Here is a 26,994-nt window from a genome sequence, read left to right as displayed (position 1 = left end):
TGCTTTCTTTTTTGCAGGAATAAAACATTTCAATAAGTGTTCATTTAACGAACTTTTCTCCATCGCACTCAAACATGCATAACTAGATAATTTACTTTGAACAGTTGAACAGTTGAGTAATTCAAAAAGGAATCAAAACAGCAAAAACATATTAAAACGCATATCCGTAACTTGTACTAAATCGTTACCGGCGTCTACATATGAAAGTGAGCAAACGCATGAGGAAAGGCATTTAAATAAAGGAAAAGAAAAACAAAGTGCTTTTCACGTAGAGAAAAATGAGGTTAGCTATCATTTGCAAATCGACTCTCGGGGAAAGAGTGCAATCCATCCATTTGTAATACTCGCCCTGGATTGTCATAGTTTGAGTTTGAATTTGAGTGAACTTATCGGCGTTCGCCAGACTAGGCTGGAGGCAGAGGGTATGTCTTAATAGTCAGTCGGCTTGTCTTGCAATGATCTTTGTATGTTTTTTAAGTCATGGATATCTGCTATCCGTGTACCACGTATCGGTAGCGAGCAGAGAGAAGTGAAAAACTTTAAAAGGAAGGGGAGATAGAAGCAACCTAGCGGGCGTCCCCGAGCGGGCACTCAACGAGAACACTCGGCTGTTGTGCACTATTCATAATAATACTACTCATGCTGCCTCATGTAAATAGAAGAAATAAAGAGAGAGAGAGAGAGAAAGGGAGAAAGAGAGAAAGAAACGAACAATGTCTTAGATCCATATTTTGACCACAAGACATCAGATCCCTCCGTTGGTAAAACCAAATGATTTCGTTTGTTTCGTTATTTGTGTTTTTTTTTTTTTTGCTCAGGAAAGGAAATTCAACTAAAAATATACTTTTCCCACATCCGGATGCTTTTAGTTCTGTTAATATAAGACTTAAAAATTACAAATTTCAATTTTAACTTAGAAAAGTGAATCGAAATGTAAGTGAACTCAATCAGGAACACGATAAAAAGAAAGAAAAAAAGCGACAACAAAATAAAAAATACATCGCACAATAGATACCCATTCGGAGCCAGTGAACATAAAGTTATCTATATATACATGCTAAAAAGTACACTAGCCAATGCAAACATGGAAAGTTCCGCCAACTTTTGTTTAAGCGCATTAACATTAATTACGACGTAAACGCGCTTAAGTCTGATTACCGGACACCTGATATTCTGACATCGAGAATAAGTTTGCTGATATCGTTAAAACTATTGCAAAGATCGCGAAAAGGGTTATAAAGCTCATACTTACTTACGTTGATGCTGGTAAAACGTTTTCTTAAAATCTGCGAGTTGGGTTTATTTTTCCTTTTCGCTTTTGTTTAAGTTAAATTTTTCTTCCAAGAGATGGTCGAACAATTTTGAACCAAAAAAGACGCGTTTGCTGCATTTTTGGTCCGAACAAGACAAAAGGAGGTGGTTTTCGTAACCTAATTTCGAGATGAGAAAATGGATTTAGTTTGCGAATCCTAAGCGTGGCCATAAAAAATTTTTGGGCTGGAAAGCTACATCACTTCATCTTCAAGACGGAATGGTTTGTTATTCGCTTTTAAAATTTGATGGTTAACACTAAACGCAAACAAAAACAATTAATTGTTTTGAAGTTAACTCATTTTTTATATGACATTCATCTGTCCATCCACACAGCAAGATTGGGTTGCGGTACTTTCGAAACACGGAGCTTGGAAGTGCTAGACTGTGCGGTTAACGCACCAAACATTAGTCGATTTGATTATCATTTGCTTGCACCGATGGGAATTCCGCGGATTCGCTAGGGAGAGCTTCACTTCTTACAAAAATGTACGAAAATGGCTCAATGTGTAGTTAGTGATGGGCAATACTTTGAATAAAATATTTTCTCTTTTTTAATTTTTCGCGTATTTTCAAAACGAAAATTCCGGTTTCATATGAACATACCTGATACTTGAATTTTTCATGCAATTCTCCTTTTGCTTTATTTCTTCATAAAAATAAACTCTCGTGATCATTTTCTTCAGTTTTCCTCTTTCTGATGTTTAATTTATTTTTCTTCCTTTTTCATTAAACTTTTCAAATTTGATTTGTTAACTTTACTACTTATCTTCTTCGTCTTTTCATTAAGCATACCATTACACTATATTTAGTGTTGTGTTCAATTTCTCAACTCGTTTGGAAGAGCTTCAATTAACATTCTTAAGTGACAGGGATACATATTATTTATCATTCCGTAGAGCATTAAATCCGTTAATTCGTTTCATTGGCATTCATAAAGCTAGGCCTTATTAAAGGCTCTGCAGGAGCGCCTGTTTTATGCTTAGTTTTCATCCTCCTGCCAAAGTGATTGTTCGCATTGGTCCATTTCGATTAGATCAAAATTAAATTGGATCCCTTTCAAGAGAATGTTAAATGCCAAGGCTCAGCTCAATTCATAATTCATTAGAGATATATTGCGAACCAACTGATTAGGTACTTACTGTCTGGAGAGCAACAAAAGATACGCTCGCTCTTATATGCTTTATTGAAAATGCAGGCCAGATAACGTTCGCTTTTGTAAGTGTACAGTTTCTTTGTTTTTTCCATAATTTTCTCATTAGTGAAAAGCCATTTTCTTGTGGCTTTAGAAAAGTCTTAACTAACTTCAACCAATTCTTTTTTTATTGAAAAAGTTTAATGAACATTCAGCAAAATGAAAAGTATTTTCAATATGCAGAAAAAAAAAAAAGAAGCATTTTTGATGATATACAGCCTTAAGCCATTACAGTCCAACTTCTCAACTAACATGATGCTGCTTGCAAAAATATATATATACATATATATATATATATATATTGTGGACATAATGTTTTATCTGATGACCAGATACAAATCTAGATATTCATCAGAATGGATTTTTGGGATACGGAACGCAAAACTGATTGTTGCGCTCAAGCCAGACAACCTGATATCTTTTAACTACGAAATTTTCTATGAAATGTAAACCATATTTTTTTTTTATATTTTTGGAAAGGAAAGAGTACAAGTAATCGACCTTTGGCTTGATAAACTTATCTAATGTGTTTTGCGGGCTTTTTGTTTTCCCATGCGTCGCAGTTTGGTTTAGTTTGCTTAAAGAAAAAGTGAAGAAGCTACGTACTTCAATAAATATAAATGCATCATCAAATCGCTCAGAGCAATAATTGCTTGTTAATGAACGTTGTGAACGTAAGAAACGCTTATTCATTTCTTTCTTCTCTTTTCTGGCTTGCTTTGTTTATTTACTACGCAAAACGAGAAGAGAAACAAATTCATTAAGTTTTAACAAAACTTCCGACTTTAATTTGAGTTTATTTCGTTTTTTTCTCTAACTTTCATGTAATTCACATAAAGATTTGCTATACCATTCTGTAGTATTTTGCGGTTTACGTTTTGAATACAAAAATTTTCACACAGGCAAACCATACTTCGTACATTTCGGAAGTCAACCAACACTTCGTGTCATGTGCTCTATTGTACACTGTTTTGGACGCATTAGCAATCTTGTTTGGCTAATACAAGCGCTTTACTGAGAGAGTTGCATGACCATAGTATTTAGAACAACAAAACTTCCAAAATACTTATAGCGGCATTGTGACCAACATCACAGACGACACATCGCAACTCAAAAGGAATTTGTTTACTTGAGCTTCAGGAATCTCTTCAAAATCTTGTAGCAAAATCGCTATTTGAGCGTTTTATAGCCGGAATGTCAAACTTGATGCAAATTCACCAAACACTGTGACAAAAAACACGACTTTCTAATCTAAGAAACCCTCTAACCAGAGGATATGTGAATGGATTATATGTTCGCATGAAAACTAATCGATTTTCTAAGAAACTAAATTTGAAAGAAAGGGAAAACCAAAACAACCCTGCTTTATGCAGCTGTCGACTGGCCAAAAGATTAATAACAATTAGTAGCAAATATAGCGTAAAAAGGGATTAACCTAAAAATGTCGTAATGAAGTTAGGTACTGGTAACTTGCTTGTAAAAGCCTTGAAGACTTGGTTCGTAATATTCAAACGGACAAGACCGGAAGAGTCATTGAACCGGAATATAACTTGTAAACAGATCTCCTAAGAATTGTAAATAAAATCTATGTTAACCTAAAAAATTGCCACTCAATGACACTAGCTTTCGTTACACTATTTTACGTTATACTGAAAGTACTTTTATTACTGAAGCTAAAGACATCAACTCAACCGAATACGTTTTATAGCAGACCAGTGTCGTCAGAGCGCCCTAAAATTATTGTGTGTGGGTTATGCGTTTATTGATTATCTTTGTAAAGGTTCCTGATATTGAGTACAAAAATAATCGAGTCATAGTGAGAAAAAAAGTAATAGGATGGTGTATGGTATAAATTCATTATAAGTATTGTGAGAATTAGAAAAACTGGAACTTTTTTTCCATCAGTATTAACACTTGATGTTTTTTTTTATTATTTATTTTTAAAATGAACATTATGAAGTATCATCAACAACTTTATTTTTATCTACGCTGTTGTATGTGAATGTTGATGATTATGACTATAACCGTTGAAGAAGAAAGAATAAATGAAGTAAGACGCGCGGCAATAGTTATTGTATTCTTTCAAAAGTTAGATAAGTAAGAGGCAAAGTTAATACGAGTCTTTTCAATAAATAAACTAAAGCTGCGCACAAACAATGATTGAATATTTCAAGGAAAGCCTTTTAAAATAAAACAAATAAACAAAGTTTAAACAACTTTGTTGTTTAAATAAAAAGTAAATTGAAAAATTAGCTTAACTTCATTTTTAAGTTATCGAATTGATAGTAATTGCAACAATTGTTGCAAACCACAGGGAGGCCTTCTACCAACAGGACATAAACCACAAACATAATTGTCAAGGCTCATGAGAACATAGCTTACCATAGCTTAGCAATACCATTGGGCGGTAGGAACGAAAATCAGTTGATGAGTAAACCTTAAGAAGGCGTCAACAATTAAGCAACGGTAAACTGCGGCTATCCATAGTCTTTGCACTTGTTCCAATCTGTATCAAACAAAATTTAGGAAGCCACCTACCTGATGTAAAGTATAAAGAAGAAGAACAAATTGCTGTCTATGATATATTGTCGCCGGGAAAATAAAAATTTCTTCCCCATCTTTGATAGACTAATAAAATATGAAGCAAATCGACATATTTGTCATGCAGATGGTTGACAAAAAGACAAAAAATTATAATTTTTGTGCTTGCAATTGCAATGAAACGATCCCGTGTGGTCGGCTGCTATCTAGATAGATAGCCCAAGGTTTGTATATAGTATACAGCCAAGTCGTTTTTACATTCTGTAACAAGAGAAGACCAGAGCGATGAGCTCACATTACTAGATTAATATGTAGGCTACGCCATAGCACAGTGTATCGTCAACAATAACAGCAACGATTTAATTGCAATGTTACTACAATTGATTAATTGATTCAATGAAAAACCAACCGTTAATAGATGATATAATTTGCTTGTGAACCCATCTGTCTGCCTACTTATTATGCATGTGTCCTTTTGCTTTGCTTTTCACTAATTTTAACTTTCACTGACTAATTTTTAAAAGGATTTTCTATAAAAAATATATAAATAACATTTTTCTTAAACAAATTTCATTGCTTTCTAAGGAATTTTTTTTTGCAAACTTAAACGACCTGTATACATTACAGTAAATACATATAGATATATATATACGTGCTATTGTGTTAGATGCTTTTAAAAAGCAGTCTAAGCTCCCGAACTTTGTTTTTCGTAGCGAAACTGCAAAGAGCTTTAAATGACTACCAGGGGATGCCGTAAAGGTAGTAAGAAAGATAAGCCGTCATGTTAGTTGACCTTTTGTATATGTATATATATATATATATATATATATATATATATGAGATATATTAGTTTATTCAAGTGTATAAATCGACCTGTAATAAAAAAAGAGAGGAAAGAGGGAAAAAAGCAAGTGATTTATATTCAGGATAATAAATTATTATAAACGTGTTTACTTGGGAATATAAATGTATAACACAGATGTAAACATAAACTAAAGAAAGAATATAGCGATGCTTTTTTCTGCTTATTTTAATTTATTATAAAATTTGTACTAAAGCACGTGAAAGAAGTGAAGAAAAGATATAAAAAGAAAGCAAAAATAAATGCTTTTATTTAAATTCGTCCTTTTTTTTTTTTGGGGGGAATTTAAATATACAACGCTGCATTCACTATCAACCTAGCCACAGTCTCCTAACCTAATCTATACCAATTTATTACATTTAACGCGATCTGTGTTATGTGAAACAACAATTTTGATAAGATTGGAGCAAACACACGCCTAATCAGTAAATAAATGAATAAAACAAAAAACGAATAAATAAAACATAAAATTTGCTTAAAAGGAAATAAAGAAAACACATATGCATTGCAGAAGAGGCGAAAATAATTATTTCAAATATTCCAACTGGCTAATAGCCCAAAGAGACTTTTGAGTGCGCAAGCAAACAAAGGCCTCCGCTGTACATATAAAAAAACATACTTTTCAAATATATTTATGTATGCGTTTGTGAGATTGCATGAAAATCTACTCTAAAAATTATCCAGACTTCCCAGCCGTGGCAGCTGAAAAAATGACAGTAAAAGCGTGCAAAAGAAAACCATATTTTTTTTTTCAAATCTTTAAAGGGCGACTAAGCGAGAGAGACGTTAGAGAAAATATCGATTATTTCACTCTGTTCCTAATAAGAATGCTCTAATAAATTAAATTTTTAAGGTTTATATATATATATATGTAAGGATTATATATGTTAATGTGTGTAATATATATGTAGGTCGCACTTGACACGCGGTATTTAAAACTAGAAATTTTATTACTTCACTCTCACTAGCAGCTTGCCCCCTATGTCAGATATTGATTAGATACTTATTATTAACCCTTTCTGCTCTTATGTCACCTCTGTGCTGCCATTGCGTCTCTTGCAACAATGCCTATGCGTCCAGATAGACTCGACATTGTGTTAGTTATAATTATTTATATCTTTATTTATTGGATTTGAAGGCCGCCGGTTAACTTAGATAATATGCTCGCCTTTATTAAACACTCCATTGCATTTAAGATTTGAACCCGCGACCGTTGAATTGCTAGTCGCAATACTTTGCCTACTCGGCTATCGAAGCGGATTTTTGTTCTCTTTCCAATATTAAGTCTATCGTATCCTGAACACTCAAATTTCTCTTTCTACGCGTTCTCTATAAATTAATAATGGTAGGCGTAAGATTAATAGTAAGATCGTTATTTTATTATTGTATTAACCAGAATCGGCTACAAGTTTACATACATTTCGTATATCCAGAATGGATCAAAGTCCTCGGATCCAAGATATCCAAGATTTTTCCTCGATGTGATAACAACCGAAGTGTATGCAATATTTGCTTCAAAGGGCATTTAACTCAATACTTGATACCGATATGACCGGCCACCTAGATATTATTCTGATATATGGTCTGAATGTCTCTATAACTAGTTATGGATATTTAACATTTGCTATAAGACCACAATATATGAGTCAGTTTCTTTGTATGCTGTGCTAGAACATTTTTCATTATATGGAGATATATAAGGAGTTAGTGTTGAATGGTGGGATGGTTTACAACATGGCCTTGTTAAAAAAGAAAAAAAGTAAAAAAATGAAAAAAATTTAATATTTTTTTTTTAACTTTGGATCCTTAGCAATAACAAGCAAACCACAAAAATATAGGCATAAAATTCGATCGTTATAGCACGTGTGCAATGAGATTGTTTTCGTTAATCTCGGACATTGACATAGACGTCAAGAAACTATTTACGATTTCTTTATAAAAAAATTATGAAATAAAATCCAAAAAAAGTTCCTAAAAATGCTGTGAAATCATATTCAAATGTAGCCTTTCAGAGCAGAAAAACAGATTTTATCTCTCTCTGTTTTTGTAATAAATGAAAAGTCCACAAAGTAACCGAAAGAAAAAAAAAAAATGTAAATTGAAAAATGAAACGGAAAAGGAAAAGGAAGGGAGGGAGATGGTAGCATAAAAACACTACACTACACGTAGAACATCTATCATCAAGGTGGCATTACAGAGACAAGCAGAAATATAAGTTGGCTTCCCCTTAAATGGCCAATAGCTGCAGTCGTTTTTCAATTTTTCTTTCTTTCTTGTCATTCATCATATGCTAAATATGAAAACAAAAACCTTATGTTTATAAGTCAGGGTTTAAACGCAATGTAAGCTTTAGTAAAACGATTTAACGAAATCATGAGAGGTCTCAACTGCAATGTACAAAATTATTACAACTCTTTTGCTGTGGTAGAGTGCAAAATAATTGGCTTCGTTTCAATAGCGAAAGGATGGTATGACAATTAGGAAAGGGTAAGCACTCGCTATGCAAGAATTTAGAAATGGTGATATCATAAGATAGATCCAAGTTTTGCCAACAACTTGTTGGGCAAGTGCGAAATTTAGATTCGATTCTTTTTTTTGCCCACCATCCAAAAGAAACGAAAAAAAGAAAATTCGATTGTCTAAAATATTGGGCGGACATTGAAACCACGCATAGGACATAGATTGAAATTTTTATCATTGTATATAGGCTGGATGAGTAGTTAGCAAAGAATGCCATTTTTTCGTCTTTTAAAAAGAGAGACTCTGCCAATTCATGTTAACTTGTATAGATATATCTTTTAACTAATTTGGCCACACTTTCATTGCCAACCTGCGCGCACGAATTTCTGATGTTTTTGTTAACTTTAAAGATGAGTTCTCTGGTCTTACAACAAGGAGAATGTTTAGCAAAGAAATTGCACAGACGGACCTTCGAGGGTAGGCTTGGTAGGCCAACCTTCGGTTGTAGTAATAGAGGTTAAACATGGCATAGTCGCTGCTTTCGAAACTCTGGAAAGCACTTTTGAGCAATTTCGCAAAGTGATTTGTATCTCCCTTTAATTATTCCAAATGTCAACTGACACAGGGACTTCACCCACAACGCAAATCATCGTAGTAGATATTCGTTGAAAAATGGGTATTTTTGTAAGAGGTGTTTGATGCATATGTCTCGATAATACTTTTGAGGTAATAAAGAGTGAAGGTATTGCATACCTTAAGGCAAATGTACAAGTACATTAATTTCGCGTAGATATGTGACGTCCAGAAGGACTTAAGACAGGCGGGTCTTTTATTAGACCGATTGATTTCGGGGCATATTCAAAATCACATCTTCGATCGTTGCCCGTTCGTTTGTCCGCCGGTCTTTACGTACAATTGACTATGGTTTCGCCCACCTACTTCTCCTTTCTTCCAGCTCCCTCTGCCTCTCCGTATATCTCATGTCTGCCCATCTCTATTTACACTCAATTTAAAAGTCGCAATTTTTAACATATTTTGACCAAAAATTGCTACAATGACAATTTACATTTTGGCCCAGGCACCAGTCTAATTAAAGATGGATTGAACCAGATGCATTTACCGAGACCGCACTCCATATAATGTGTGTAAAGTATTTAATGGTCGCCCTTACTTGAATAAAATATTTTTACTTTTCTTTTGACCTAAAAATAAAATATTCTACGAAATGGTTCGGAGACATTTTTTAATTAGAATAATTCCAAGAACCTTCAAAAAGTTTTTATTTCAATTTCTACGTTCTAAAAATGTCAATGATAATAATAATGAGAAAAATATAACAATTGTAAAGACGATGAAAAAAAGAATAGAAAAGTTTTCCATTAATTGCAAGCTTGTCCATAAATTAATCGAGATCATTTTATAGACAAACTTGTAAACCTGTGCGTTTGTTAGCTTAGATGTTGGCGAGTCTTCACGAGAAAATTGTTATATTCATTTAATATTAAGTCATCTTTTTATTATACTTTCAGAGCATTTTTTATTTCAGTCTTCAATTCGATATCTGTTTTAATTTCTGAGTGCCTCGCTCACATTGTTGTTGTTACTTTCACCTTTTTTTTTTATCGCTTGTTAGATTGTTCTAAAGTATGAACTAACTTTCAAATATCTTAAGAAAATGTTTGCAACTTTGCACATGTTAATCATATGCAAATAACTGAACGGAAGGACGGACATATGGATAGTCTACTCGAAAAACGGGCAAAATTAAACTTTACGGCAAAGTTGAAATGGATCTTAAGACTTTAATAATAAAATGAGTTCGTTGTTAAGTTCTTTACTAGGACACACTTTATACCAAAAATTTATTATACGTATGTCCAACTTCGACATCTTTTTCTTTTAAGTAAATATTAAATGAATTTTTTTTTTTTTTGGTTATAAAAGTTTTCTTTGCACAAAAAGACAAAATGAAAAGTTCATCTTGTATTTGCATTCGCCCTTGTATTGTCTTACTTTTTAAAAAATGTAATTTTCCTTTGATTTACAGTTGCATTTATGAACAGAAACAAAACGAAAAAGATTTTTCCAAATTATCAAAGAAATATTTACTAACTTTTCCATTTTTATAATTTTTTCCTTTTTACATTTAATTTCCTTCTTAAAGATTTTTAAAGACTTTCAAAGATTCTTTTTTCGGGTCTTTTGCTTTACTACAATTAAGTTTTGTCAAAGCCCGTTAGGTTAAATTATCAAAGCGAATCAGTTAATTGGTAGACTAATATATGTGTTTGTATGAAGTCAACATGAAGATAATCAAAGTTCTCTTGATTTGTTGTCATCTCTTTTTAAAAACTCTTTTCAAAACTCTTATATAAAAATGATCTTAACTGTAGTCTCTCTTCGATGTTTGAACGCGAACGAAAATCATTGCTTGTTACTAATTTAAGAAAGTCCTAATGTTGTTCTTATTCTCTCTCTCTTTTATGTTTCTGTTTTTCTCTCTGTTTTCCTCAAATGTCTTCAGTGCATAAGAAAAAAAAAACCACATTGTTTATCAACGACCTGGTCCAGCAAACATACACATAATCAAGTTTCATTTTATCTTTGTATTTGTTTGTATAAAATTTTATTGTTTTTGCTTTTGACCTTCTCTTTCTTGAGCATAGATTATGCTATGCTTAGGTGCTTATGTTGAGATATGAGCTGTTTGGTTAAATGTTTACATTACTGTGTATATAGAAACTCGCATAGAAACGTCATAATACGCTGAGCTAAATAAATGTCTCAAGAGTTCGTACTTATGTCTATACAGATCTAGCATGCATGCATGCTGTGCGGAGAGTCGTCAGCACATGAATGCTGGGAACAATGTCCGATAATGATGCTGATTAACTAGAGTACCTGTACTTAAAAAGAAACAAAAAAAAAAAAAAACGTTAATGGCAAGCATCAGACTTGACTTGAATTATGAATTTTTGTTTTTTAAATGTTTGCTTTATTTAAAGGGTTCAACGACAAGGTACCGTTTATTATTAAGCGACATTAATGTTTCCTTGAAACTATTTTTTATTAAAAACCATGACAAGATCGTATGCCTGGCGAAAAATCCAGCACAATATTATACTGAGATTATTGCACTGTTCCCAGACTCCTTAGCAATGTCTATTTGTGGCGGCTGGCAGCTTTAAGCTTATCTGCTATCCTACTTCTACGCTGCAGCTAAACGATACATAATTGATTTTAAAGAGAGGTCATTCCCACCGAAAAATTCCGCAGTAATTAACGAGTGATTTTCATAAATGTATTGATTGCCACAACTTATGCTTATTAAAATAGCGGTCAACAAAACAATATATCTTTTACTTTTTTATTCTCATATATTCTCAATTGCAATTCTTCCATCTACCAGCTCCTACAATCATCTAGAACTCCGTTAGTGAAATTCCAGAAATTGCCAAAGTGTAGATAAAACGAAGCGCAATTAGGTGAAACGTCAAGATTAAGTGTAAAACAGCTGTGCCCCTGAGGGGGACAGTGGGTGAAAATTGAAGTCAAAATCGCTTAAATAAAAACGATATAAAGGCTTTCCTCTGCACCCTACGAACAATGCAATCTAATCAGTGCATGTCGGTTATTACTACCATGAAATTCAACAGGGAACTAATCGAATCCTTTATTTTCTATTAAATATTTTAGTTTTATTATACCCCACAACGAAAGGTTTTCATTTCGTCAAAATGTTCGCAACAAGCAGAAGGAAACTCCTCAGAGATCCCATCAAGTATATATATTCTTGGTCAGCATCAAATTCTGAACCAATTTAATCGTACTCTCGTCTATGCGGTTCCTTGTCTGTCCGTGGTAAGTCTGTAAACCTTCGCAGAACAGATGTGAGAAAGTGTTCTCTTCATTATTAACGAGCAACAATCAGGCTTACTCTTGGATATTATAGCGCAACGTTTATGGGTGATTTCTTTACAATTGAGAGACGATAAAATTCTCGTGAACTAGGAATTGCATTGACTTGAAGAAATAGACAATTAGTTGCGGTATTTTTGATATTCGACTAGATATGTCTTGTAAGGATAGTCAGATTTTCAAATTGTGTGTGTACATGCACTACCATGTAGATCAATTTTTTTAGCTAACTATGATTATATAACATGTAAAGCTATGATTTCCATTTAGCAAGATTTTGCCCTAGTACATCTTTCATAAAACTAAATTTAAATCATATAAAAGTACATTTACTGGCTTATTCTGGGCAAAATTATCCCAAGACATGTTTATCTGTCGAGGTTTCCCTAACTTAACAGAGAGAGTTTTATTGTGATCATTGCTCTGCAGCATCAAATACAACCACAAAAAAAGGAAAAGAAAAACAATAGCACACATTGTTTACTTTTACGGTCAGTGATACTTCATAGTCGCTAGAATTCACTTATCAGTTTCACTAACATTGTGCACCAAAACAATTGCACTTGAAAACTAAAAGAAATCAGATATCGCTTTGGATGAAAGATTTCAATTGCTCTGTGGCGGGTAATAAAAATTTATGTTCTCATTTTCTTTAGCACTTTGTAAACATTTTCAGACACCTCTCTTCACCTAACGAAAGCTGTCGAAAACGTCATTAATTTCCTTATTACAAGTGTCTGAGTAATTGATGAGCAAAAAGATGAAGCATTGTGCCCCTTCATTTGGCCTTCGTGACTGTTAATCTATAATATTCGCAGATCATTTATAAGGATTGCCTCCAAAGTACCTGTAAGGCTGAAGCAATCCCTCTTTATCCTATCGCGAGATTTACAACAACTATTAACCGTATTTACCTAAAATTTAACATGCCTTTGATATTCTGTTTCTTTTGATGCAAAAAGGAATTTCCGTTAAAAGCAAGTGAAAGGTATGCAAAATTCATCGCAATGTATTTGTATTATATTGGTAATGGCCATGTTTTCCAAATATTACTTTGAAAAATCTATTCTTGCGGAAAATCTTTGGTGAAATAAACATTTATGCAATTGCTTTTACCTATGTATTTTTTTTTTTTTTTCTTACAAATGTAATCCCTTAATAAATCTAAAAATGCAAAAGAAGGCCATATAACATAAACTAAAATTTCATTTCAATAAACATTTCTTTTATATATATATATATATGTAATGGTTATACAAAAATAGAACTAATATAAATATTATGATACTTGAAATACTAAGTGAGGTAATACTGAATAAATAAATTGCCAACTAAATGGAAGCAAATTGGGTTATTAATCAATGTAAAAAAAAATTACGAGCACTTCCTTGAAGATTCTCCAAAAATTATCTTGACGATGCGAAAAATAAGAAATAATGGAATAATGGCATAATATGTAAAAATTCAGTCAATAATAATCATAACGAATACTTAATCAGCAATTTAGTATTTTTTTTTTTTTTTGTCAAGTCGGTCATTACATCGCCTTTAATTATTAAAGTCCAATTTTGAGTCAAGCTGAGAACTGAATTGTAAAAATCGTGAAAGTAATTAATGAATGCAATGAACGATTTTCCGTAACTACCAACGAAGAGAAAGCTTCAGAGACCCCTTAATCAACGTGAAATTCTAAATCTGTGTAGCGATGCCGAGATGGTATGGAGAGTGAGCGGAAGTGTTCAAAACACGGGCCTATAATTACGCGTAAACTGAAACTTCTACTCACCTCTACTCATTACTCATCATTTATGAAAGATAGATGGCTGAAATTTTCGAAATATATGTCATGGAGGACACCGGACTCAACGTTGCACATTGTGTACATTTGTGACGAGCAAAATCGGACACCTCTCATTTTGCCGCCCACAAATTAACCGCCACATGGATTACGCGATTTATCTTCAATTATTGTCATCATGGTGGCAGCTAGTGACAGATTCCCGTTCACATATAATAAGAACAGAGAGATATTATTATTAATTACGGCAGTCGTATATATTGTATGTAGTTCCTTTGTTAATCGAAAGATAATTGTTATAATCTAATGTCTTTCTGTTACCTCCTATATAAAAGTCAAATACGTTACCAGATAGGATAGGAGAACTTCTCCACACGATACCATGAAGCAAATGAGATGAGTTTTGCTAAAAAGGTAAACCTTGGTTCATACATTTGATAAAGTTTTATAAAGCCAAAGTACAAGCTTTGCGGGATAAAATGATTGTTAATGCTAGAGTTTTCAACAAATTCACAGCAGTATACATTCATAGTCTATATAAGTCGAGCAATGATGACCGTCAGCTCATTCGTTTGTTCAAAGACCTCTGCTGGATCGCTCATGATTCGCGAAAATTTACATAGCAATGTCAGATGTGTTTAAACGAACGATAAGCAAAAAGCTGGGTTCTATAAGCCACAGTAGACACTAATATGGAATAAAGTCGAGTTATTTATGAGAACCAATTTATTTATTTATTTTCACATGAAATTTAAATAAAATAAATTAACATTCGAATTCGATTGAAACTTAGATCTTATACTAAGTGTGATGACCAAACTTTTACAAAATATGTAAAGAAAAACAAACAAACAACAAGAAAATGAAGAAAAACCAAAGATAGCGAGCGAAGCCCATATATAATCAAACAAGAGAGGAAAAAAAGAGAAAAGTACAGAGGCACTCCCGCTGTCGATATACATCTGCATTAAGCGTGAACCCATAAGTCATGGCAAACTTGTAACGTTAAATGGCGATTTTTCATACAATTTTTTATATGTTTTCATCTCATTATACCCTACACGACTTATGGTACAGGATTAAGTTTGCGCGGATGTTTGTAACACGCCGAAGCAAAGAAGACAGACCAACTGTTCATTGTTCCGATCGGCTCAGAATCATATTCTAAGCCTGTCTGTCCGTCTGTCCATCTGATGTTTCATTCGCGGGATATGCAAGTGCAAACTTCCCTCTGAACGATCTCGGGAAGCGCCAATCCTCCGGCCCGCGTTTAACCGACGCAGCCACCTCTATCCCCCTAAGCAAGCACACGTGACGTTGAAGGAGCTGGCAACTTGACCCCCTGGCTGCTATAGTTTTGTGTTTATAATGCTTTAGAGTTGGATTTATTGTAAAAGAAGCAGATTTCAATCCAGGACGCGCCAGGCACCCAATTCACACCTCAGTCTGCAAGCAGACGATCCCTGCCGCTATCGATGGCCCTCCGTTTCCCAAAACCAATTACAGCAACTGCATGATTATTGGCCATATACACAGAACGAAATAGAACAGATCGCCGACGAACCCGATGGTTTGCCCCTTAATTGGTATTCGAAATATCCAGTGGACACGATGTTTATTTTTTTTCATTTTTTTTTCTTTTTTTGCTTCAATAATAAATATACAAATATTTTAATTCATTGAAACTGCTAAGAAGAAGAATTTAAAATATTTAAAGTCTGCTGCCAAGCCTGCTGTTCCTTGATAAAACTATTAAATGCCATATCAATGTTTCTATAAACAAAGCAAGAGAGTTGTTATGTAAAGCGTTATTATATTCGTGACGTCGACCATTAAGAAATTAAATATATGTCGACTTAAGATAACTTAAAGTTGAAATGCATGGGAAGAGGTATTGATGCATTCTGCCCTACGTCTCAAGCCCTACACGTGGCGTTCTGCCCTCTCTTGCTCATTTCAACATACAAAATAAGTAAAGACACTGTAGTGGCTATGAAACGGTATTAAATACCCTACACTATCCTTCTATTCATAAAACGACTTTGCAAAGTTAAGCGTTATATGGCTTAAAATACGTCAACGTAACATATTTTTTTTACAAGAACAGAAGACGGACAGACGGAGAGTGCTGTATATGAAAAAATGTCGGTTAACTTAACTTAGACCCTTAATACTTAATAGAGACATTTGCATCAAATGTGATGTAGGGTGTAAGAAAATTTGATTTCCTCAAAATGCTTACGGCCGTCTTCTTTGTTTAACATAACGCCTACAGTGTACGCTACAAAGTGTTTGCATTATATCATGAACAATTGCGTCTTAATTTTTTCGTTTTCGTTTTTTTTTTTTTTTGTTTGTTATTATATTTTCTATAGCGTTTCAGTGCTATAACGCAGTAAAGTCAATAACATTTAATTGTTTGCTTCGAATGTAACCTCGAAACATATTTTCTTCGAATCTGTTACGTACGATTCAGTTCAAGTATGTAAAAATCAAGACTTTTTAAACTAAAACGTTTTATGCTATAAAATGTGTGCGCGATATCTATTATATACAAAACGTTGCACTAAACAGCATTGCATATAAGCAAAGAAAATAATTTGATGCGTTCTTTTATATAGAACTCTTCATGAAATAAAGAAAGTGAAATAACCTTGTGTTCAAAATATTCCTATTAAGTAGAGTGGCTGAAATGCTGCTAAAGAAATATTCTCTATAAAAGTCACTTCGAACACTCGTTTCTCTTCTAGTATATATAATGCTATATAATGTTATTTCATTATGTATATTGTAAACCAAGTTGGGGTAAGAATTCCTCTATGGTTATTTAGAAATTTATTTATGTCTTCTGTGAGTTCTTTTTTAAACACTCTAGACCCACCTTTTTTACGGGCTCGTATAAGACGAGAAGATGTGATCTTGTGCGTATGGCTAAATGAGGCTCGGATAACTCGGGAAAAGAACGAACCGGATGGTACGGTTTTATTAGGCTTTCTTGTATCTTGATCAGCGACATCTATTGGTGTAAATGATAAAGCAATAGGAACCATCAATGTACGCAGCTGTTGAATTCGATTATTTTAATCTTTCTCTACATAAAATAACAGTTTCCTATTTAGTATTAATAGTTAGTTACTACAATAGGAAGTAAGAGAAAATGCCATTCCAAACCGTTTCAACATCGCAATGTCATTGGTTGCATGTCTACCGCGACAATCTTAAACACAAAAAGTCATCGTTTAGTCCACGAGAGTCATCCACATCATGGGAAGGACAACAATAGCGGTAAACAAACGCTAAATGATCCTCTTGCATGGCAAAGCTCGATCACCCGTCAATAATACGCTTTTGCAGCTCGAACAAGAAGTTGTGCCGCACACGATTACCGCACCAGACATGCCGTCTTCTGATTAGCCCTTGTTCAAATTGATGCAGCACAAGTTGTCCGGTAAGCGGTTTCGAGAGGCTGAAGAAGTGCGAGAACGTATCATAACGTAACACGAAACGAATCTATCGTGCTGGAGGGAGTCTGCTCTGCAAGTTCAATAGAGATTTTCAAAGCTTCTACTGACGAAATTTCGTCCCGAAAACAGGAGAGCGTACGACAACGAATCTATATGAAACTAGTCACTAGTCGCGGTTACCGCATTATATTCATTGGCAAGTTTTCTGAATAAAAGCAGTGTATAATCGTTGATTTTTTATATCTTTTTTTTTTAAAATTTCTTCCTTTGCAATCTATTTACAATTAAGCATTGAGCAAATGAATCAACGACTAAACCGGAACAACAATAATAAAATACGACGTCTTGTTTTAAGTATAGATTGAGTGGGTCAGCAACATGTCTATATGAATGGTGGGTCTAATATGTGGTGCCTTTTTCAGTCTTCTTAATTTATAACTGAAGTCTGTTATTTTATCTTTAGCTTTAAGGACATCACGATCGATATGTAAAATCTGCTTGAGCACAAACCAAGGAGCATGTGTGATTAGGCTTAAAATATATCAACGTTAAAATTGTTTGATGTCCCCCGCATTTAGATCCCATACATTCTTATTGGCTTTAGAATGGTTTTGTAGAGTATAATTTTTTTTTCTTCAGATTAAGGTTGAAATTTAGTCCTACAACATTTCCTTTGTTTTTATATTTCGCTGTTGTTATTCCTACTGTACGAGATGGGTTCAAAAAAAAAAAAAGATGAGTTTTCAAATTTAGTAGACTGAGCACTTTGTTTTTGTCATATTTTTGCACATGTTGCCAATATGTGTTCAGCGTCTCAGCCATTTTCCATTCTTCATTTGTTTTTGGCGGATATAACAGTTAGACGAGAATTCAAGAATTGGAAAAAGCGCTGACACGAGTGTATTGCATCTGGCAGCGACGACATTGAAGGGAAAAAAACAGGCTTAACGAATATTTTTCGAGAAAAATAAACTCACCTTTTCTCTGAACACACTTTGTTTATGCTTTATGTGAAGGCCAAGATATTTAACATGGTTGCATAACGCAACTGATACGTCATTTAACGTAAGAGTAGAACAATCTTCGTTTCTGATCATTGCATGAGCCTATTTATTTTATGCATATGTATGTGTGTAGCAAAACTCATAGGAGACGCAAAGTGAGATGGCCACCTTGTTATATTTTAGATATCAGATTTATGGTGAACTATTCCGCCAATTTATTTTTCTTAATAAGGCACATTCTTACATAGTCCTCCTTTTTAAATCCACATCTCCAAAGATGAATTGAACTGATCGAAAGGAATATTTAGATTTGAATAAGAACACTACTTTGATCATCTTTGCGTGATTGATTTTTTAAATTTTATTAAGTACAAATTGGTGGTTGAGACGACCTACCTGCGATCAAAACAGGAAGTCACATGATAACAAATTTTTTATAGCAAATCCTTATTGTATTTTCGAAAATTTTTCGTCTACTATGGGATATCATGATAGCTACATGTGTCTGCCTCTCTGGTCGCCTAATGATCTAAGACAACCGTCCCCTGAAACATTTCCTTTTCAAAATGATTAAATTTTTTTCAAAAGATTTCATAAAAATTATAGGAAGAGGATTGGGGTTATATTCATCCTCAGAAGTTTTTTTTTACAATATCAGAGCTCAATTTATATTTTTTCATCTAAAAATATTTCATTACCGTTTTTGGTCTTCGAAATTCCAATTAATATTGATAGAGAGTTGTATTGTATGAAATAGAACTTATTTTTGGAACAATACGGACTCGTCATTATTGAGGAGTGAATTTTTGGGGGATGACTTGGCAATTCCATAGGATAGTGTTCTGGAAAGACAAGCTTAAGAAGCAGAACTAATTATCTGATGGCTTGACACTTGTGTACTTAAACCAGAAAAAAGAATCGGATAACAGGGATTAAGAAAAACATAATTTCTTAAATTGTCATTCTATAAGTTAACCTTATTGACTGTCTGTGGTTTTGAAACGATCATTAAATTTCATTAAACTAGAACAACTAGGCGGGCCACGATTGACCATTAAATATCGTACACCACGCTACAGTTATTCTTGCAACCATTTTTCGAAATAAGGCATTATATTGGGGGCGATCGAAATAGAGATCTGATCCTAACCGCTTTCAAAGGCGTCTATGCTTGGACAGACGGACAGACAAGCTTAAATCGATTCAAAAAGTGATGCTAATCGATCGGTATAAAGGCAGGTGTGCCTATCTCAAGTCCATGTGGCGGCTGCTTACATCCATCCGCATATACCTTTATGTCACAAAGGGTGTGGGGGAATAAAACCCACTCTTGTTTTAACAAAATTTGTGATTGAGAGAATGGTTCGCACTCGAAATTATTTTATTTTAACGCGAAAATATTCAAGGCATATAGTAGATTTTTTAAAAATAGGCTGGCTAAGTTTTTCTTTTTCTTCTCTCTGTTTGTTGAAATGTATAAATTCGTTCATAAATAAATAAAATCACTAACCTTTGTTTAACAAACATTATCCGTTCGATGAAACCATTCAATGATCTTTGATTATTTTGTTGATAAATTAGTTATTAAAGCACTCACGTATACGCACACATGCACACACGCACACGCACACACAACAACAACACTAACTTTCTATATATATATCTTTATCTTGTCACAAACTTGTGCAAACGATATGAAAAAACGTTGTTAGAGATACGATTATTATAATTATTATTGCAAAAAAAAACAAAAAATTAGAAAAGAAATTTACCGCACTTACACCTAACCGAACCGAACACTTTTCTTTTCTACTTTTACTTTTTCGTTTCAATTTTTATGGCAATAATCATTAATGTTGCACAAGATATTTAAACACGTATCGCATTAAAACTTTTGCATCAAAAGGATAAGCATATAATTTATGGTACTCTGCTCAGCCATAATACAATAGCACCAGCAGCAAAGCAGACAATGGGGGATTTTTAAGTTTGTTTCCTTCCTTGCTTGCTTGCTCGCCTGTTTGCTCACTTTATTTCTTTCACAAATATGCACGTATGTGTGTGTGTTGATTTGCGAGTTTGGATGTATGCGCGCGTTTATATATATATACTTATATATATATATATATATATATATATATATTTATAATAGGATAAATTAGCAAACACCCGCACACTCAATGAATACAATTAAGCTTCAACTTTATATTTTGTACACTTGTGCACACGCACACATACAAACACACACACATATATATATATATATATATATGTACACATACACACATACATACACACTCACATTTAGTTACCCACATACATGTGTTCATATATATATATATATATATATATATATAGAAGTAGTCGCGGCACAATATTTGTATGCGATACGAAAAAGCAAAAACTTTTGTATGCCTGTCGTCTGCTTTATATGTATTATATGTATGTGTGTATGTATGTATAGGCGATGCACACTTCAACTGTCAAATTAAATTGACATTCTTTGCTGATGTTATTCTTATTTTTTTACTACTATTGTTGTTGCTGCTGTTGTTATTTTGTTTTTTTATTTTTATTTTTTTTATTGTTGATATTTACAGTTCACTGTTGATTGTTTTAAAAACATTAGGTTTCATTATTGATACCTTTAGTGCTAGAGAGTATAAAAACGAAGGAGAGAGAAAAACACACTGAACTCACATAACATTGATAAACATTGATAGTTAAGGAAGAGTGAAAAAAAATACATAAATAAATAAAATTACGGTTAAGGCATCGAAGCAATTGCGACTGTAATAAAAAATACATATAAAAAAAGAAATTTCTTTTCTTTTATTTTTCTTTTCCTATATAAAATCAATAAACAAATGGAAAATTAATGCAACTTCAAGGGCATGATTTATATTGTTTCTTTTCTGAACAGTGCATTTTTTTTTTTAATTTTTTGAGAATATTCAGTAAAATTCTTTGAAGTGTGTTCTATTATAACGTAATAGTTTACTTGGAAGTTAGCCATCCACGCCCTATCGACATTTCACACACGTTTCGACACTGATTACAAAAAAGTGTTCACAAATTTTATGTAGCGAGAGTTTTTTTATGTCACCTTTCTGTCTTCTTTTTTTTTTCTTTGCTTTTTTTGTTCCCTAAACCTTTGCACGTGACTCAAATTTTATGTAGAGGTCACATATAAGTTTTTTTTTTTTTTTTTAGATATTTTTAGGTCAGTTTTTTGAGAATGAAATTTTGAAATGACATTTTTTTTTTAATTTGATTTTATTAAATTTTATTTTCTAGACTATTTACCGTCGCACACCAGAACAAGCATTTTATTTATTTTTTTGTTTCATTCACCAATTTTTCGTTTACCGTCTTTGTATACTTTGCTTACTAGTTCAACTGTCTTTTACCGTTTGTCTCCATTTCTCGGGACTTTTAGGCTCCAATGTGCTGCAACATATTTTCCGTACAATCAAAAAAAAAAAAAAAAAAAAAAAATTGTACTCTTACATGACTATTTACTAGACAGTCTGTAAACGTACAGACAATTTTGCAGTGATGATATACGTAACAGTCGTTAGGCTCTCTTTTTAGTTTTTCATGGGAAAAGTTTGCAGATATTCTGCTTGTTTTTTTTCTTTATTTAATTTTTTTGTTTTCATAAAAGCGCCTTTCAATAATTCTGCTTAATATCATATGTTTAGTTAAAATTTTATGAAATAGTTAGGTGTGAAGGTAACCAGATGATTAGATAGTTGAGAATGCATATAAGCCTTTAGGAGAAGAAAATGTCTGCAATCATTTCAATTAATTACATTCTGAGTCAGGCTTAACATAATGCATAAGCAATAAAATCTCTGATATAATCATTTATATAAATCGGTCTATGCACGTAACACAACTCCATATTTTACGCAAACTATCTTGCCTGCTTACATAATCCTTTCCCAGAAATCCCACATATAAGACATTATGTCCTTCGAGTTCAATGCCACTGCCTGATTTTGAAAAATGTTGCCATTAAAACGGATTAACGGTGGAAGAAACGAGTTCACGCTGGAACAATTTTCTAACCATGAAATGGTTTTACCTTTCAAATGAGGCCAAGGAGCTGAGATAAAAGTATGAATAAATCTTTTGTTTTTTTTTTTTTTTTTTATTAAGAAGCATTAGTTAGGGGATGGTCCCTATGCGTGTAGCATGTTGATCGTCAGGAAAAATTGAGAAAAGAGAGAAAGATAGCGAGGGACAAATAGCGAGTGAGAGCAACCGCAGTCTAGTGGGTTAATAATCAAATCGGTTAGGGTTATGCCTTCATTGATTGCAAATTCACTATAGCTGAGACTAAGTATGGTCAAACCGCATAGAGATTTAATGCACCGATCCCTGACTCTTTAGTCGCAGCTCGACTATGTGACAGTCCATGGTTTATATGAGACCTCTTCATACGTTGGCTTTATTTATTGTTTTCTCTTCCTTTGGATTTAGGTCCCCATGTCTGCAATAGTTTCTTTTACGCCTTCAGTTGCTGATAGAGATTTCAAGTTGGCAAACTTTCGCGTAAATACTCTTATAGCGTTCGAGAAACATAATAAATAATTGAAAGTTTATTGAAAAAATTCGCATTCATTTACGTGAGGTTCCTTTGCTAATAAGAGGTAGCATCTACACAGTAGAACTAATTTGTGAAAATTAGAATAATAGAGGAATGACATGAAATTGTTGAGAAAGATGACCTGCTTTTCAGACATCAGTGCAAACCAAACAGACATATAAAAATAGATTTCTTCATAGAAGCATAAAGGAATTACCAGACGCTTAAAGAAATATTATCAAGTCGTCTATCAATGCATCTATCAACGCATTTTTCACTCCTTTAGAGTATCCTGGCTTCATTCTGCACAACTGACAGTGCTTTTCCATTGGACACCATTTTCTTCTCAATTTTGGAAGTTCATTGTCGATATCTGACAAGCCCGCTTTCGGGAAGAGATTAAAGGTTTTAGCGAGAAATTTTGTGGTACTTCATGAAGCGGGAAGAAACTTTTCTTACAAACTCTCGTAGATGCTTTCAGTTTCTTTCTAAATATGCTGAAGAAAGATTAGTAACAACACCTATTTCATCGATTAATTATGTTAGAGTCCTATCTTTTTTTTTTTTTTTTGCTATTAAAAGGCGTGTCTTGCATAACAAATAATCTTAATCCTGACATATGTACATCTGTACATCTGTACATCCTACAAAAGGCTACAATATTTATAGCCATCACCAAGGGATCCTTTAATGGGCTTTGTTAACACTCAGTAGCTCTTTACACAAAACATTCATTATTACATATTATATTGCATATCAGGAGAGAATTTGAAGCCAGTGTAGCAAGGTGTTCCTGACTGCCGCTTGATGTCTCCTTTGATCTAAGGTTTTAATATTAAAACTCTCCAACCAACACCAAACTTAAAGCAGAAAGTTTAAAGCGGACATGTTTGTTTTCATTTTATGTCCACTGAACAAATGTAAAACAAAACTAGGGACGAGATAAGTAAGGCGCCTATAATTAGTTGAAGACTCTCTGCCCTTTTATTCAATTTTTCCAAATGTAGGGTGAAGAAAATTCGAGCAAAAGTTTATATAGCATTCTTACTTATTAAGATAATCATCTTTTTTTCTTTTTGCTATTGATCATTCATATGCATGTATGAAGATAAGGCAAACAATTATCCATCTGTTCTCAACAACTGCATGTCCTGTCTAAACAGCTGTTTCTGTTCGCTCTCTTATTGTCTGGTAAACATGCGCTCAACTTGAATCACGTAAACGGCAAATATAATCGAGGAGGAAAAAGAAAACCGGGAATTTTTGTTTTTTGTTTTCTTTATTGGCGAAAACATAACCTAGCTCTGTACAGTTTTTCCTTATGTTGGTATCGTTGTCATCATCTTTTGTCGAATGCGCTCTTGATAAAAACGATATAAATGCTCTTTTAACGTACCTAGAGAGCTCTCTTTCATTCATAGCATATTTAAGCGCCTGTCTGTTTGAATTTTGAATCTGTGTGTATCTATGTAGTGGCATTTGTGCTTGCCATTAAACCATTTGTGTGTAGTTCGGCAAAGACATGCACGTAAACAGTAATTGTATGTTTCAAGATTGACATTCCTTTTTCAATTTTTTTCTTCGTATTTGTACATATATACAACCTAACGTACGTAATGATAAGTTCTTTTATAGATATATATATGTATGTATATATATACGTATGTATATATTCCGTGTCAATGTATCTACCACTATTACTCCTTATCTGGTTGTCTTCTTGTTTTACTTTTCTTTTTTTTTTTTTTTTTTTCTATTACTCTGCCACTATTACACTCTACTGGCCATAAGTAAGGGTTTGCTGAAGTTTCAAGTGTGCTTTTCTACAGTTTGTTGTGTGGTGTTGGTGCTGGTACTAGTACTGGTGTGTTTATATTTTTCTTTTTATGTTGGGATTGTTATGCTTTGTGTCGATTTTTTTTTTTTTTTTTTTCTTTGCCAATTCCTTTTTGTGCAAAGCTTTCAAGCAAAAGTTGCCAACACTGGAATTCTTTTGGTCGGTTTTTGCATTTTTTCATTCTAGTATTTTTCCATTTAATAAAATTCGGGCTGCTGGCTGCCATTGATAATGACGGTACCGTTTTATAGATCAAAAAGTAAAAGTGCGGCGCGGGTGTGGTCGGTCTCTACAACTATACTCCTTGCTTTTTTTAATAAATATGTATTTTATTTAAAAACGTTTTAATAATCAAGTATGAAGCGAGAAAAAGCAAATGTGTATGTTTTCTATGTAAAATAAAAGCAAGCCATAACATCATAGCATTCATTTATTATTTATGAAACGGAATTATTCCCGTTTTTCATTCGACTCTCTTCATTTATACTAATAATAACAACAAAAAAAAAAAAAAAGCACTCTACATGCGATTTCCTTTCAAAATTTATTTAAGGAAAAACGTTCTTAGTATTATTATTATTATTATGATTATTATTATTATTATTTTGTGCGTCGTTTTGTGAAAACAACCACTATATACTGTTTTAGCAATTGCTAAATATATGTGCGTACAAAAAACGTTTAAATGCTTCTATATTTTACTTGTAATTACATACGCACACGCATACAAGCATACATCTTCACACACAATCAAATATAACACACACAGAGCAGAAAAGAAGGCAAGTTTTTTTTTTTTTTTTTGTTTTAATCTAAATAAATTTTCCCGTTCATCTACTTTTGTGAAAACGCACACGTTCGCTTTGCAAGCACCGCAACTGAGAACTAAATGAAAGAGCAGCAAATACATGTACAGGAACCTGTGCTAATGGTCTGCGTGGCTTGGCTGGCTGACTACTTTTTCTAAGCTGCCTTTTGTTTGCTCTGTAGATGCTCGCTTTGTATTAACTCAATTGTCAGCCTATATATATATATATATGTTGTTATGCTCTCCTTATTCTCTTATCTAACGAACCGGTCCTCATTATTGGCACCCCGTAAACGAAGCGTGCACTCATACAGATTCTCTGCTACGCTAGTTAGATGAAAACCTTTTGGTTCAATTGCTCTTGTTTTCCTTTTCAAGTTTGCAAAAACTCTTTCTTGATGTGATAAATGATTTGAAAAGTCACAATGTACTCATATATATCACTGTGAGTGCAGTGAAATTGAACTCTTCTACTAGTTGCGGTTTAGTGAATTCTCTTAGCAAACCTGTTCCAGTTAAACTCAAAATTTGCTTTCAGTTTATGTTGCGTTTCAAGTCTCTTTTCTTTTTTTTTTTCTTTTACCTAAGACTTAAACATAATTTTTGTTTGCAATTTTTGCAAATAAACGCAAAACCTTTTTCTGTTATGTTTTAAATAAATTCTTGTTTTTTTTTTTTTTTTTTTTTTTTTTTTTTTTTTTGTTAATGAAACCTCTACGTTTATATTAACTTTTTTCTTTTTTTTTTTTGTTTTATTGCATGCTTTGTTAGCATCACGCGTGTTCGTTTGACACAAAATGTGGGTTCACTCTTAAAAACCAGTTTGTAATGTTATGTTTACGTTTTTTACGTTCTTTTTTTTTTTTTGTTTTTGTCTCTATATTATGTTATTCTTGTAATACTACTTTACAAATAAAAGGCACCATCATGTGGTTCTATATATCCATCCATAATGTGAGGGCATGCTAAGGATGGCATTGCACTTGAGCCGCTCACATATTGCTAATATTTTACTTTAATATTTAACTTCTCCATTTAATCCGGCACTAGTCAGCTGAGTGGTGATGGCTTTAAAATAAGTCTTTTCCTCCATATATTTCTTAGGCTTCTCAATTCTCTTCTAAATCAACATTGCCGTTAGTAAGGAATGCAATAAGGTTTAAATGAGAAAAATCTATGGAGATGCAAGGAAAATGCAATAG

At 33.2% G+C, this 26,994-nt stretch overlaps 1 protein-coding gene and 1 long non-coding RNA gene across 5 annotated transcripts in view; both read right to left on the bottom strand.

Moving 5' to 3' along the window:
• Positions 1-20,841, bottom strand: part of LOC119635293 (protein turtle) — a 144,302-nt gene extending 123,461 nt beyond the window's left edge. For 3 of the 4 annotated variants that reach the window (XM_038030036.1, XM_038030037.1, XM_038030038.1), the window contains exon 1: positions 20,064-20,841. The gene's annotated coding sequence lies outside the window, so the exon portion shown is untranslated. The remainder of the gene's footprint in view (positions 1-20,063) is intronic. The other variant, XM_038030039.1, reaches the window with a different exon arrangement.
• A 187-nt stretch (positions 20,842-21,028) lies between these two features.
• Positions 21,029-25,914, bottom strand: LOC119635292. Its single transcript, XR_005247044.1, has 2 exons — positions 25,701-25,914; positions 21,029-21,206 (listed from the first exon to the last, which is right to left on the bottom strand). It is a non-coding gene; the product is annotated as an uncharacterized LOC119635292 (long non-coding RNA).
• Positions 25,915-26,994: the final 1,080 nt, after the last annotated feature.

The sequence above is a fragment of the Glossina fuscipes genome, unplaced genomic scaffold, assembly GCF_014805625.2.
Source record: "Glossina fuscipes isolate IAEA_lab_2018 unplaced genomic scaffold, Yale_Gfus_2 26, whole genome shotgun sequence".
Classification (NCBI taxonomy): Eukaryota; Metazoa; Arthropoda; class Insecta; order Diptera; family Glossinidae; genus Glossina; species Glossina fuscipes.
Note: the sequence above shows the minus strand (reverse complement) of the source record. Positions and strands in the feature narration are given on the sequence as shown.